This window comes from Camarhynchus parvulus, chromosome 24 (assembly GCF_901933205.1).
Source record: "Camarhynchus parvulus chromosome 24, STF_HiC, whole genome shotgun sequence".
In the NCBI taxonomy this organism is placed as follows: domain Eukaryota; kingdom Metazoa; phylum Chordata; class Aves; order Passeriformes; family Thraupidae; genus Camarhynchus; species Camarhynchus parvulus.
In genome coordinates, this window is record NC_044594.1 from 6,100,281 (window position 1) to 6,114,880 (window position 14,600).

Below are 14,600 nucleotides of genomic sequence, written 5' to 3' on the forward strand. Positions count from 1 at the left end.
AGCATCACATCTCACCCTGTCAGAGCTGCAGCCTTGTTAAAGTCATTAGAAAACCATTTGGAAATTAATTCTTTTTTAGGATGCAGCATCAAATGGGGCTTTAGCAACACTTAGGTCTTAATTTATCTTCATCTCAGAGCAGAAAAATATTGTAATGTGGCTTCCTTGTGTTGAAAGCTGAACAGAGGAATTATTTGCTGTCCAGTTTGGACACTGGGTGTAATTGGGGTGGGTGGTTGGGGACTGGGTTTTTCCTGCAGCTGCTGCATTGCTGTTGGGTTTGCAGGAAATCCACAATTTTTTGCAGCTTTCTCTTTCCTAATGTTACTTCTGAGGCTTGAATCTAGCTCAGGTGTGCCAAGGGAGTGGTGAAAAATTGTATGTTTTCAGGAAAAATCCTAGTTTTTAAAATATGAAAGAATAAAAAAAGCAGTGAACTGAATTTCAGAGCATGAGGCTTTTAAACAATTTTATTTTTGAAGCTGGGTAAAGACTGGATTACTCTCCACTACAGACATCTCATTTGTCAATAGAGAAGGTGTCAAAAAAAACCCCAAGCCCCCAAAACCACCCAAATCTTGAGGTTTTCTGATGAGCTCAAGAAGTAAATGCAGAGTTTTGGGAAGGTTTGGGTTGGTTTGGGGTTGCTGGAAACCTTAGTTGAAAGCTGAATATCCCTTGGAAAAAAGCATCACCATTTAACAACCAAACCCTGTGCTGGGTGCAGGAGTTACTAGCAGTGTGTTCTGCAAGAAATTTTTGAAAAAACCACTTTTTGAGCAAAATACCACCGAATTTATGTACTCAAGCTGTGTCGTGAGTTAAATAGCAGCAACAGGTGATTTTTGCAGAACAAAACTCACCATGGGTAGAAACAGCCCCTGGGTTTTGGGGAGCTGAGCTGACTTCCAGGCACGGCTGCACCTTCAGACAGCCCCAGGCTGCCCTCAGCCCTGCAGCCAGGAGTGAGCTGGACCTTTGTCATCCAAACTGTGCCAGAAAATGTCTCGGTTCTTCCCAGCTCGTTCAGTCAGGTTATTAAAATACCCATTGCTGCCTTGCTGGAGGGGCTGTGGAGGGGTGCAGGACCTTGCCAGGCTGTTGGCAGCCTGGGAGACATCAAGATGAGCATTTTTTAAAAAGTTGGATGAAAATGGAGAGTTGCTGAGCTCTGCTTTAGGCCAGTGTCTTTGCTTTGGTCCTGGCCACATCTCCAGTTTGCTCTGCTAGTGGCCTTGGCTGGTTCCAGCATCCCTGGACTGATCCCAGCTGACATCCCTCCTTTGGGCCCAGACAGGATTTTGGTTTAATTTTAACTACCACAGAATTCCGGAATGGTTTGGGTTGGAAAGGACCTTGAAGATCATCCAGTTCCACCCCTGCCATGGCAGGGACACCTTCCCCTGTCCCAGGCTGCTCCCAGCCCTGCCCAGCCTGGCCTTGGGCACTGCCAGGGATCCAGGGGCAGCCCCAGCTGCTCTGGGCACCCTGTGCCAGGGCCTGCCCACCCTCACAGGGAACAATTCCTGCCCAATATCCCATCCATCCCTGCCCTCTGGCACTGGGAGCCATTCCCTGTGTCCTGTCCCTCCATCCCTTGTCCCCAGTCCCTCTCCAGCTCTCCTGGAGCCCCCTTCAGGCACTGCCAGGGCTCTGAGCTCTCCCTGGAGCCTTCTCCAGATAAACACCCCCAGCTCTCCCAGCCTGGCTCCAGAGCAGAGGGGCTCCAGCCCTTGGAGCAGCTCCGTGGCCTCCTCTGGGCTCCTCCAGCAGCTCCAGCTCCTTCCTGTGCTGGGACCCCCGAGCTGGAGGCAGCTCTGCAGGTGGGGTCTCACCTGGGGGGCAGAGGGGCAGAATCCCCCCTGCCCTGCTGCCCAGGCTGGGGATCAGCCCAGCACAGGGGGGTTCTGGGCCAGGGCCTGTCCGGCTCTCCCCCACCTGCACCCCAAGGGCTTCTCTGGTTCTATTTCCCTTTCTCCTCTGGTTGTTTTTCCATTCAGTGCAGACTGCCACTTCTCAAATATGATGCACAGTGGCTCGACCACTTTCTCTGCCATTGCCCTCAGGAAATGCATCCAGTGGGTGCATCTTACCAGGTTCCACGGACTTATGCACCTTCAGATTGCATAATGGATGCATTGAATGTTCTTGGATGTTCTTGAACCTGATCTGCAGGCGTGGTCTTAGCTTTGGCCCTTGTGGGCATCCTCATTTTGTATTTAGCTGGAAGTTTTAGTTTCATAAGACCCAACATCCATGGATTGATTCTAGTATCCTTGAGTTTATCCTGCCCAGCATCCTTGGTTTGGTCCTTTCCAGCATGCCTGGCTTGATACCATTGCCACACTTTGATTTCGAACATCACTTCTCATCAGCATCCTCGGTTTAAATTAACACAATTTCCAGGTTATAAATGTACACATATATGTATATATATATGGGCATTTTTTCCTGCCAATTCCCATTTTTTGCAGCAGTTTTTCATGGAAGAGCATCCTGGTGAGAGAGGGGTAGCAGTTCCCCAGCTGCTGTTAATGCAGGGGGCACGGTGGTCGTGCGTGCAGTGAGACCTGACAAGGTCAAGCCAAGAATTTGTTTTCCTTAAAAAAATGAGCCAAAATTACCAACGAGCTGTGTTTTATGGAGCTGAGTAAGAATTCAGGCTGAGCATCCCCAATCCCACATCAACCCTGTTGTTTTCATCTCTTGACTGGAAATTCAAGCAAAACTTTGCAGAAGGAGCCTTTTTTCCTGGCTTTTTGGGGATGCTGCAGCTTCAGTGTGGGGATGCCGGCACCTCTCTGCTCCCACCTCCGTGCGAAGCTGCGGCAGCCGGGTGCATACTCGGGTTGTAAAGATAATTAAGTTGCATTTCTGTGTGTTGTTTACTGTTCCTCTGATCCAAGTGTTCCCCAGAGACTCCAGCTCGGGGCTGGTTTTTGTTTTGCAAAGCTCCTCGCGAGTGTGCCCTTCACTCTGCTTCGGGAGCCATTCTCATTTTACTATTATTAAACCATCCCAGACGTTGCCTTATTATGTGCCTTGGAGCTGAAATTCCTCAAGGAGGGGGGGGAACACCACTCACATCTGGGCTTGTTCTGCAGATGTTTGCTCTGCTCTAGGAAGGAGCAGACATTAAAGGCTGACGTTGGAGCGATTTTGCCCCGGGATGGGTTTGCACAGGTCGGCGCGGGATGGAGATGGCTTTGGCACAGAGAGGAACCCCAAAACTTAATTCATCCTAAGTGGGAGATGGGTGTGAAAAGATCTTGTCTTGGCTTCTTCGGAAAGAAATTCCTAATTTTTTTCTCCTGAAAAATAATTTCAAAGGAGAGTCATAATTAAAAATTAATTAAATAAGTAGAGTGAATAGGAAGGATCTGTACCGCTCACCTGGGGAGCCAAAACCTGAAATTTTGCCATGGCTTTATGATCAAGCCCTATTTTGCACTTTTTAAACTCAGAGTGGGATCCCAGGGGTGCAGCCAGGGCCTGCACAGCTGGGGTTACAGCAGGGATGCATTTTGCCCTGTGGCTGTTGGTGGGTCTGTGTGCATTTGCAGATCTGCATGTGTGTTTGCGCATGTGTGTCCCATGCATGTTTGCATTTTCCTGTGCATGTTCCTGGGGTGTTGTTGCATTTCTGTGCGTGCTGCCACATGCATTGGGCTGCTCCCAGCTGTGCCTGGGCCCCCAGGCTGTGTCTGCACGGCTGTGTGCCCATTTCCACGTGCATTTCCAGGTGCACGTTCTCACACCGCGCACACCTCCCAGTTTTCCCCCTGCCGTTGCATGTTTGCAATGCAATAAATTTGCATATATGCAAACACACACAGGCACATAAATCTGCATAGCAAAACATCCATTTTTGCCCACCAAGACCCGGGGAAGCAGAGCTGTGTGCACTGAGCTGTCCACACGCGTGGCCATTCCCACATCCAGCTGCCCTGATTTACACACCCTCAATAACTTTCTTCCCATTATCCCTAACCCATAGACTCTGGGAAGTTTAATTTCTTCTCTCTAGTAATCACCATTAAATAGAAATTGTCTTTTTCTGTGTAAACACGTCATTAGCGAAGCTGCTTTCTGCAGGGTCCAGATTTCATTTTTATTAAAATGAAACATTTTTTCGGCTCCTCACTGTGTCCGGAGATGAAGAGGATAATTTTAACCCATTGGGTTAGCCACAGATAATTGCACCAGCGTTTGATTGGGGCGATTAGGGAAATATCTTCTTTTCATGCAGAATTTGCATTTTCCTCTCTTCCTTCTCTGGAGCAGAATCGTGCTTTCCTACCCAGCCAGTTTTAATGATTGTTATCAATCCTAATAAATAGCTTTTGATCTTCCTTTTATTGACTTCTTTTTTAGCTGGGATGGGCTGAAAACCAGGTCCAGGTAAGAATTTGGGATGGGGAGAGGCACCAAATTTTTTTTTTTGTTTGGGTTTTTTGGTTTTTTTGGTTTTTTTTGGGACTGAAAGCATCCCTGAAATGATGCACTGGAGTTTTGCAGGGGGAGAGAGGTGGGTTCAGTGCCAGGGGTTGCAAACAACTGTCAGCATCTTCCCTTGCCAGGTGTGCAAGGGCCGCATCCCCACCCAAATCTGTGCTCTGCAGTGATTTTCCAGTGGTCCCAGGCCCAGCAGGTACCTCTGGGAAAAGATCTTTTCCCCACTAAATACCCAAGAAAATCCTGAAGCTCACACATCTATAAATCCATCTATTTGATGCATCTCATATCAGACAAATAAAATATGGCAGTGATAGATAATAGACATTAGAATAATACATAATATATGTTATTCCCATCACATCATAGATATATAACCATAAGGAAAGGATACCTATATATCATAGATATGTAACCATGTAAGGAAATAATAGAGATGAAATAATTCGTTGTTCCCATATTTTATAATAAGTTTTGTATGATATAAAATAGATTAATGGATAATCTATTATTGGAATGTAACTAACACATATTACTCCAATATATGGTGTAATATATATAACATATAACATTTATATATATAACAAATATAACAAATATACATATAACAAATATAACATGTATATTATATATAACATATATATAACATTAAGTGTCATGATATAAAATAATGTGTAATCTATTATTGGAATATAAATAATACATATTACTCCAATATATTATGTAATATATATAATATATAACATTTATAACATATATATATCACAAATACAACAAACATATATATAACAAATATAACATGTATATTGTATATAACATATATATAACATTAAGTATCATATGATATAAAATAGATTAATGTATAATCTATTATTGGACTATAAGTAATACATTACTCCAATATATTATGTAATATATATAACATTTATAACATATATATAGCATTAAGTATTGTATGATATAAAATAGATTAATATATAATCTATTATTGGAATATAAGTAATACATATTACTCCAACATATTATGTTATATATAACATATAACATTTATAACATATATATAACATATATATAACATTTATAATATGTAATGCTAGAGAACATCTAAACTTCTATAAATGTAATCTATAACATAAAACATATATAATGTGATATAAAATATATAAGATACACAGTGGCATTAGGTGATGTGGTGGCCTCCCCCCTCTCCCTCTGCCATAATCATACCTTGAATTTCTGCCTAATTTGGCACAAAACCCCCCAAATTAATTCTGAATATACACATGTATACCATACACAATCCCTTCACTCCCTTTGCCTTTGAAAATCAAGTTTACCCTTCCAGCGCTACCTGGAAAAGAATATTTTCACACATGTGGGAGAAACAGATCCCCCCAAATCCACCTCTGAGCATCCTCCAAAGGCAGATTCCCTGCTGGGACGGGGGTCCAGCCTCTCCCCCTGCCCTGGCTGCTGCTGTTTCTTGTATTTATTTAAAATCCCAGCCCCAGGAGCGTGGCCAGCGCGGCCGCTCCGATGGTGTTTGCACAAGCCCACTGGGGGCCAGCGAGGGATTGTGGGGCGATGGGAAAGCTGCTCTTTTTCCCAAACTGCACCAACCAGCTTGCCTTTTGCTTGCTTTTTTTTCCACCATTCCTTGCTTTTCCTTGCTCTGCCCCCACACCTTTCCCTCGCTTTTTTGTTGTTTTGCTTTTCCTCCGCTTTTCCTTGCTTTTCTTTCCTTTTCGCTTTTTCATGCTTTTTTAGCTTTTTTTATTTATTTTTTTTTAATGTGGAGGCACGCAAGCAGCCAGGCCTTCTCTCCCAGCTAGGAATTCGAGGTGAAAAACTCCCTTTTTGGGCCCACAGGCTTGTTTTTCCCCCAGTTTTTGGGGTTTGGGGGGATATTGCTGCCACAGGAAAGCGTCACCTGGGTAAGTAAATCCCCGCGGTTCCTTCTCCACCCCACGGAGTGTCCCACTAACATCCACAACGCCCCAAAACTGAGATTTTCCTCAAAATGCAGCAGGATTGTGGCTTGGTCCTCTGGAGAAATGAAAATATGCAGCATCCCCGCTGTTTTGGGAGAAAAGACAGTGGAAATTGTTATTTGTGGCAACACCAGGGTGCCACGTTGTCTCTGTCACCTGAAGTTTTGCAGCTGGGACTGGGCGGAGTCCAAAGCATCAGCCTGAATTGTGTTTTAAGGAAAATTAACCCTTGTTAAACAGGTTGAGGTTGAACTGATTCAGCTCTTCCAAAGCTTCGGACGCTTGGGATGGTGTTGGAAAAACATCCAACAAAGCCACAGTCCCCCATGGAAACCCTTCCAGCCCTCAGCACTCCTCTGATGCTGGCAAAAAGTAATTTTATTGTTGTTGCCAACTAATTAGTTGCAGTAACTCTGATAGTTGACTCTGATTAGTTGCAGAAAAACTCTATTTTTCTGATGTTGGAAGGGGATTCCCTCCTCCATTTTTCCTTTGGAAACTCAAGTTTAATGATTGGAATCTTCCTTTGTGATGAGGAATATTGATGTCCCCTTCTCACTCATGATCCTTTTATTATCACTCAGCTTTGCCTAGCTGAACATTCCCTGTGCTGGTGACCCCAAATTTACTCCTTATTAATGAGTAAAACATTGTTTATTTTCCTCTGAGTGTGGCTTTTCCCTATTTGGGCTGAGCAATTTCACTCAACACCAACTCCAAAAGTTGCATTAAACCTTTTTGAAGCTCTTGCTGCCACTGAACTGGGGATTCTCTGCCTGAGCATCATTAGCTCTGGGGCATTATTATTATTATTATTATTATTATTATTATTATTATTATTATTATTATTATTATTATTTTTTTTTATTTTATTTTATTTTATTATTATTAAATATTACCAGATTGCAGTGTATTTTGAGCAAGTAAAATTAATCTAAGAAGCTTTAAAAAAAAAGAAAGATGCAGACATGAATTTTGTATCAATTGGCCCTGGGAGATCAACTCCTTGCCCTGATTCCAGGAATTATCCATGGGGCAGATTCCAAGGCTGGATGGTGAGAGGTGATTCTACAAGCCAGGATTAATCCTTGTTTTTAATTTAAAAGTCACTTAGATTATTGAATTAAAGAATAATTTATCTTATTAAATTATAAAATTGTTATTAAATTAGAAAATAATTTCTGTTTTAAAATTACCTCTGCATTTAAATTTTAAAATTAACAAATGTATTCCTGGCTTGGAGATGCATCCAGCTGTGGGGAAAATATCTGTAAGGATGTTAAACCCTGGCAGAGGTATTGAAATTTAGTGTTTTTTTGCTCCAAAACCCTCAAACCCACCAAAACACAGATGCAAAACCGGGGATTTAAGGATCAAAATTAGTGTAAGGTTTAATTCTGGTATTTTCAAACTCCAGAGTTTATGTTCCCATGGCAACCGGTATTTTTATCCTCTTGGTTCAGCGCTTGTGAGATGGATCTGTTGGGAAATGTTTTCCCTCTGGGACCCATGAAGATGTTGGGGTTGGGTCAGAAGAAACAGAAATAAATCCTCACCAGCCAATAAGAAGAATATGCAGGATTCTGGAGGTTGTCCCTTTCTCAACACACCAGAAAAAGACAATTTTGGGGATGCTTCAACCCAACAGTCAATGGGTCCTTGTGCCACTCTCCAAAATACACCAAAACTTGGGCTGGAAAAATCTCATTTTCCTTTCTCTGTATCGTTGTTAGATTCTCTGCTTTGGGATGAGCTTTATGGGCTGAGTTGGAACTCCAGGAACTGAAAAAAGTGAGGGAAAATATCCCAAATTTTAAATGCAGTAACATTATCTAGACCCAAAAGAGTCTTTTTCTCTTGGAAATTATTTATATTGAGCTGCTTTTGCTCAGTCAAATCTCATAAACACTTATTACCTGACATTGTTTGCTGGCTTGCTTCATGTTATAACAATTTCTCAAGCTTTTCAGATCTGTTATGCATAGTAATTTTATTTCTTTTTCCCCACTGGAGATGAACTACTTGGTGGAATTCTTCAAAAAACAGTAAAAATGGAAAAAAATAGAGATTTTGTGACTTTTCCATAAATGGACTTGTTGGTAGGAACTGATACCTGTGGATTGTGTTGGCAAGATGAAATGGAGCAGGAGAGAGAAATGCAGATTTCAAGATGCAAAGGACCTTAAAACTGTAGGATTTTGCTCCTAAACTCCCAAATGAGGGGAATTACCCTGAAAAAACAATTCCAGAAATTTAGTCAAAGTCTAGACTGGGCCAAGGTTACTCCCCTCTTCCCTTCATATTCAAATCCTAGATATTAATTAATTTTTAATGCAATTTTTTTTCCTGTGACCAGGGTGTTCCTAGCATCAACTGGCTCCTAGCCGTGGGTGAAAACGCTGAATTAAGGAAAAATTACAGATTATTGTGCTGTATTTTTTCTCTTGCCTGACTCAAACAATGCTGTTGGCATAGAAACAGCCTTTTGTGGAAAGGTCACCTGTGAGGAGGGTGGTTGAGGTGTAATTCAAGGAGATTACAGGGGATTAGGCTGCACTTATATTTATATATTTTTTATAGATATAAGGTGTGTGCATATCCCACTGTCCATATATTCATGGACACCTGCATAGCTACATATATATATATTTATATATATAATTTTTTAAAAATGAAATGTGATAAGGGAGCAATATCCAGGAAGCTTTGCTAAATTAAAAAGTCGATGATGAAGGGGATGGGGTTTTTTTTCCTATTTTTTTTTTCTCTATGTGTTTTTTCCCCCCCATTTTTCCCCCTCTCCCTGCCACATGTGGTGGGGCGATATCAGAACCCAGTGCTGCTCCTCTGTGTTTTTCTCTTGGCTTTAATTAAACCTCAGGCAGAGCTGGAAAAATGTGGCGAGACGAGATAATTGCGCTTATTCCCTGCGCGGGGCTGGAGCCTGGGCTGGAAAAAAAAAAGAGAAAAAGAGAAATTTGGAGGAGACGTAAAGGTGATGGAGAGTGGCTGAGCTGCACCATCAAGGATGATGGAGCTGTGAGATTTGGAACGAGAAACTTGGCTGATAAAAACTACCAAAACTACTCGTTTTCATCCCATTTTCCAACTCTGTATGTCTGCACCCTGCCCCTGGAACCAGAAAAATAAGCAAAATTCTATTTTATTTTTTTTTTACTGTGACTGCCCTGGATTGTTTGTCTTCTATTTGCTTTCTTTTCCTATTTTTATTCCATTTGTTTTTTTGGTAATGCACAGGCAAGGCAGGAATTTAAAAGGTTAGATCACTGGATAATTGCATTTACATTGGATAAACCCCCCATACCCTGTGCACGTGTTCTCTGCAGTGTGGTAAAAACCTCCCAGTCCCATTTCATCCCCAGTTCCCTCAGACTGGTGTCATCAGTGCAAAATACAGGGAAAATCCCCCCAAAATTCAAATCCCCCCCAAAATTCAAATCCCCCCCAAAATTCAAATCCCTCCCAAATTCTCCTTTTTTAGAGCAGAAAAACCATCACTTTTTCAGGCTATTTTCCCCACTATTAAGGAAAATCAGTGCACTGGAAATGGTTCTGTGTGGTGGAAGGAGCTTCCTGCACCCTGGAAATAATTGGCAAAAAAAGGGTTCAGAGAAGCTGCAATATCAAAAATCTCTTTCTCTTCTCTTGCCATCAAGCTATAACAGACTGTGGTAGCAAATATTTGGCTCAGATTGCTTTTTGGTGATTACAGCTTGTCAGAAAATATTGTTTGCATCCTAGAGCAAATATTGTATTTTAACTTTGTTTTCATTCCAAGAAGTCAAAATATTGATTTATATATATGTATATATATTTTTTAATTTTTTTTCCCTTCCATGGTAAAATTCCAAAAGCATTTTCTGTTTGGACACATGGAAGCAAAAAACTATCGGCACCGTCTGCAGACGTGAAATGTTTTGACATTTTAAAATGTTAGTTTCCAATTGACATTTCAGCATAAAATAGCATTAAAATGGCACCGAGTGAAGCTGTTGATTCAAACCAAAAATTAAATTTCATTGAGGCATTTCAAAACGGAATGTTTTTCTCCATTCTGAACTAGCACTTTGGGAAAAGGAGCATTTATTGCTGAAGAAATAAAATATTTCTCCCCAGTTTTTGGTATTAAATAGTCCTGACCCACTTGGCTGTAGGATGGTGGTCACTGCACTGGGCCACCCTCAACTGCCCACTTAGGTAGGGATGAGACAGCAAAGAGGGGATTTTTCCATCTAAATGCAGTTTTGGATAAATTATCACGTATTCCTTAGCCAAAAAAAAAAAAATTCACATTGACTGAAAGAAAAACCCCAAAACTTGCATTTATTCCCACATTGGTTGATGGCCAATGGCATTGGAGGTGGGATTTTCCTATTCAGCAGGGAGCAGCTGTGTAGGAGATCAGCCAATAATATCTCCTCAGAGAGCTGAAAAGCTGCAGCAAGCCTCAAAATCACTTTTATTTCTCTCAGTTCTTGCAGCTCCCATTCCATGGGAAAGCAATGGGGGCAGACTTAGAGCACTGTGTCTGGTATGGCGAGTGGATTGTGTGGCTTCAGCAGCTCCCAATTTATTAATTAACTCAGTTTCTTGTTTGATTTCAGTTGCTTGTTTGGCAGGTCATGATTTTGAGAAGGTTTTGGACATCTTTTGGAGGATCCTCTGGGGAAAGCAGGGAGGGATTTGCAGGGTGTGGTGATTTTGGTGTTTCCTGTGATGCTGATGGGAAGGTTGGAGGAAGGGGCTCTCCTTTCACTCCTCTGGCTTGGAAGTGGTGGGGAAGATCTTCTAGTGAGGGTTTTGGTTGGAGAAACGGCATTTCTGAATGCCCAAAAGGTGGTGACCTTCTCATGGAAGAAGGTGTTACTCCTTCTCATGGTTCTTCTTTCATCGCCCCAACAAAGAAAAACAAACCAAACAAACCCCTCCTGGTTTAGGTTTGGGTCCTCTGGTGGTGCCACTCAGCCCCTCCCGTGGAAATCCTCACTTTTCCTCCCTGAGATGTTCTTACCCTCTGACATTTTCTCACAGACTGCTCCTCCTGGAATAGACCTCGCAGCCTCTTTGAACAAGTTGGAACTGAGAAATGTTGAATAAAGAGGCGATTTAAGCTTTGGGAAAAATTCCATATGAAAAATTGCCATTTCCACTGGGTCACACAATGGCTCTTTAGAAAGATCTCAGGTTTGACCAGAATTGATGGCCAAGGCTACAACTGCAGAGTGTGCTTTCCACCCAAATTGCCAAACGAGGTTATAATTAGTCTGTGGAGATTTCTTTCAATATCTGAAATCACTTAATAGTAGCATTTGATTTTTATGGCAGCCTTTAGGCAGTTGGCTTGAGTCCTGCTTCTGCACAGCAAGGTCATCAATGCAGGGCTGGGTCTTCTTTGTAGGATCAACAGTTTACTCATTGCTTTGTAGTCATTAACTCAAGGCTGGTCTTTGAAGGGTGAATTGATGTGTTACCTGCTGCTGTTGTCCTCATCAATACAGGGCTGGGTCTTCTCTGAAGGGTCAATGTTGCTGTTGATGTTGTTTAATAACAGCTCAAAATGTGTCAGTAAGGGCTTCATAGCCACAGTTTCTGGGGGAGGTAGAGCATCTATTTTCAAATTCTTTCTGCAATTTGCCCTTTTCTTGCTTGGAATTTGACTAAAAATAAGGAAATTCTCAAATTGCATTGGGAAGAAAGTATTGCAAAATGATGGCCCAGGAATGTCTTAATGTTGAGTTCTTGGGCATGAACATTATGGCTTCCATTTGTTTTCTTTTAGTATTAATTAACATGAATTAATGTGTCAGTGCTGTGGGTTGATACATGATGTAAATGCCACATCCATGCTTTCTCTTCAGCTGCCAGCTTTCATTTTGATGGGAAAAATCCCCCAAACATGCGTCTTTCCATGAAAAACGGAGAAATGGCAAGAGAATGGAGATGGAGAAATGGAAAGAGAAATGCCTGATTTCCTGGAACTGCATTTTTCATGGAACATCTCTGATTTTCTCGTTGTGCTCCGAGCACGGACATTGGCAGTAACCACTTGTACCAAGGGGTACTGATCACATGCAGCTCAAATCCATCACAGCCTTACTGCAGGCTATTAATACTTTATTAACTCCATTTAAACTCTGCCTTAATGCTCCTGGTGTGACAAGTGGCTCTGCGTAGAAATTATTAAGAAAAGATGGTTTTTAATCGAATTATGAAGTAGTGCTGGGACATGCATGCAACCCACACGGTGCCCTGAGTAGCCAAATTTCTGCGAATATTCTGTGTACATTTGCATGCAATAGAATATTGGATCTGGGGGGATATGCTCCCAAGCTATCCCTGGAAAAGAAGAGCTTCTCAGGAGGTTGTTTCCAGCTGAGCCAACCCAAAGCCTGGGGTTTTGCATGGGCAGCCAAAAGAGGACTGAATTTTGCAGGGGTGAATATTTGAATCTGAATGTCTCAGAGTAACTCTGGTCAGGAGAAGACCCTGAGTTTTAGAAATCTATTCCCATCACAGGAACAGAAAGGTTTTTCTGGCCTGTTCCTACCTGTGGGGAAATTCAAAGTTTGGATGGTGAAAAATTTTGCACTGCTGGAAGATTTATGCCTCAGAGATGAGAACTTACATTTGCTCTTATTGCTGCTCCCCTTACTTAATCTCAAGCACTCCCTTCCTGCCCAAACACAGGACAATACTTCTAAAATTCATTTTCTGCTCCTCTTTTCACTTTGCTGTGATGTTTTTTTTGTCTCTCGTTGGTCCCTGAGTATGGAGAGTCAAGGCAGGACATTAATATTGATGCCGACCTCGGTTATCAGGAGCTGCATTTCCGCGTGTGCCGGCAGCATATAAATACTATTACTGGGTAATTAGTGAGCCTCAAGCTGAGGCTGGATTGAGCAGGGCTCCGTGTCCTACTTTTGGGATTGGGCTTGGGTTTTTTTGTATTGGGCTGTTGGGGTTTTGCCCCAAGAAAAATCCAAAAATGTTGGAAATGGAAATGCCAACTCAGAAGCACCTGGATGCTCAATGAAAGAGAAAGAAGCAAAACAGGGAGGAAAAAATGGAAGAAAAAGTATCTTCCAAGGCTTTTCCTTTTCTGAAAACCTCCTGTATTTGAGATGCAAAATAATTTTTTTTTTGAGTTTTGTTTCTGTCCTTTCTTGCTGGATTTCTTGGTTTACACTTTCTCTTCCCATGCCCCACTTGAATTTTACTCCTCTGGTGCTATAAAAGTTTGGAAAAGCTTCAGTGTTGCCAAAGGGCAAATGCAGCCAGGATTCTCTGGTTGGATGCACCTGAAAAATGGATACTCCTTGCATTCCTCACTCTCCAGCCCTTTCTGGACACAGAAAACCCTTTTATTTTTTTGTCTCCCCCATTCACTTCTCCCCAATAAATACAAGAAGGGTTTTCCCATCCAGACAGAGATGGGGAGACATCCCCAGGGTCACCAGATTCTTCCTTTACCCCATAGTGTGGCTTTGATTGAAACACCATGTGAATAATTTAGGGGTGTTTTGCATCTTTTATACCTCTGAACTTCCAGTAAAAGGGGTTTTGAGTTGCTGCTGCTGGCGAAATAGCGTCTGAAGGTGAACAACCCCTGAATTTTGCATGAGCTAAAAGGGCTGTGGATGGGGAGTTGGGCTTTGCCTCTGAAGTCAGGTAGGTTTAATGCATGAATTTCATGAATTAGCAGGGGAGGGAAGCAGTGGCTCCCTGATTGGGGGGTAAATCACTGCAGCTCACTGGGCCTCAGGGATCACTGCAGGTTTTGGCATCACTGCACCTCCCTGCACTCAGGGTTGCAACCCTAACACTTGCCCTGTGTTACTGTCTCCCATTTCTTTTTCAATTTCAGCTCAGTTGCCAGCTTTCCCTCTTCATGGAGATGTTTTGGGTCAAATCATCCCATTTTCAGACCTCCTCACTGGCCAAGGCTTTGAATAGTTTTTCTAAGAGGAGGTGCAGCCTCTTTGGTGCTCCCCAGCAGGAGCATTCCTGGATCCCCCTGCTTGGAGGCTCACAGAGCACTTCAGTGGCACTGAACTGAAAGAGGAGGTTTAGATATCAGAAAGGAATTGTTCCCTGTGAGGGTGCTGAGGTCCTGGCACAGAGCAGCTGTGGCTG

At 42.4% G+C, this 14,600-nt stretch overlaps 1 protein-coding gene across 5 annotated transcripts in view; it reads left to right on the forward strand.

Annotated features, from left to right (window-relative positions):
- PKNOX2 (PBX/knotted 1 homeobox 2) overlaps window positions 1-14,600 on the forward strand; it is a 97,925-nt gene that overhangs the window by 32,272 nt on the left and 51,053 nt on the right. Inside the window, exon 1 of one of the 5 annotated variants that reach the window (XM_030964954.1) lies at window positions 6,295-6,389. The exons of 3 other annotated variants lie outside the window; for them this stretch is intronic. The gene's annotated coding sequence lies outside the window, so the exon portion shown is untranslated. Of the gene's footprint in view, window positions 1-6,294; window positions 6,390-14,600 lie in introns of those variants that run through there. One more of the 5 variants, XM_030964958.1, reaches the window with a different exon arrangement.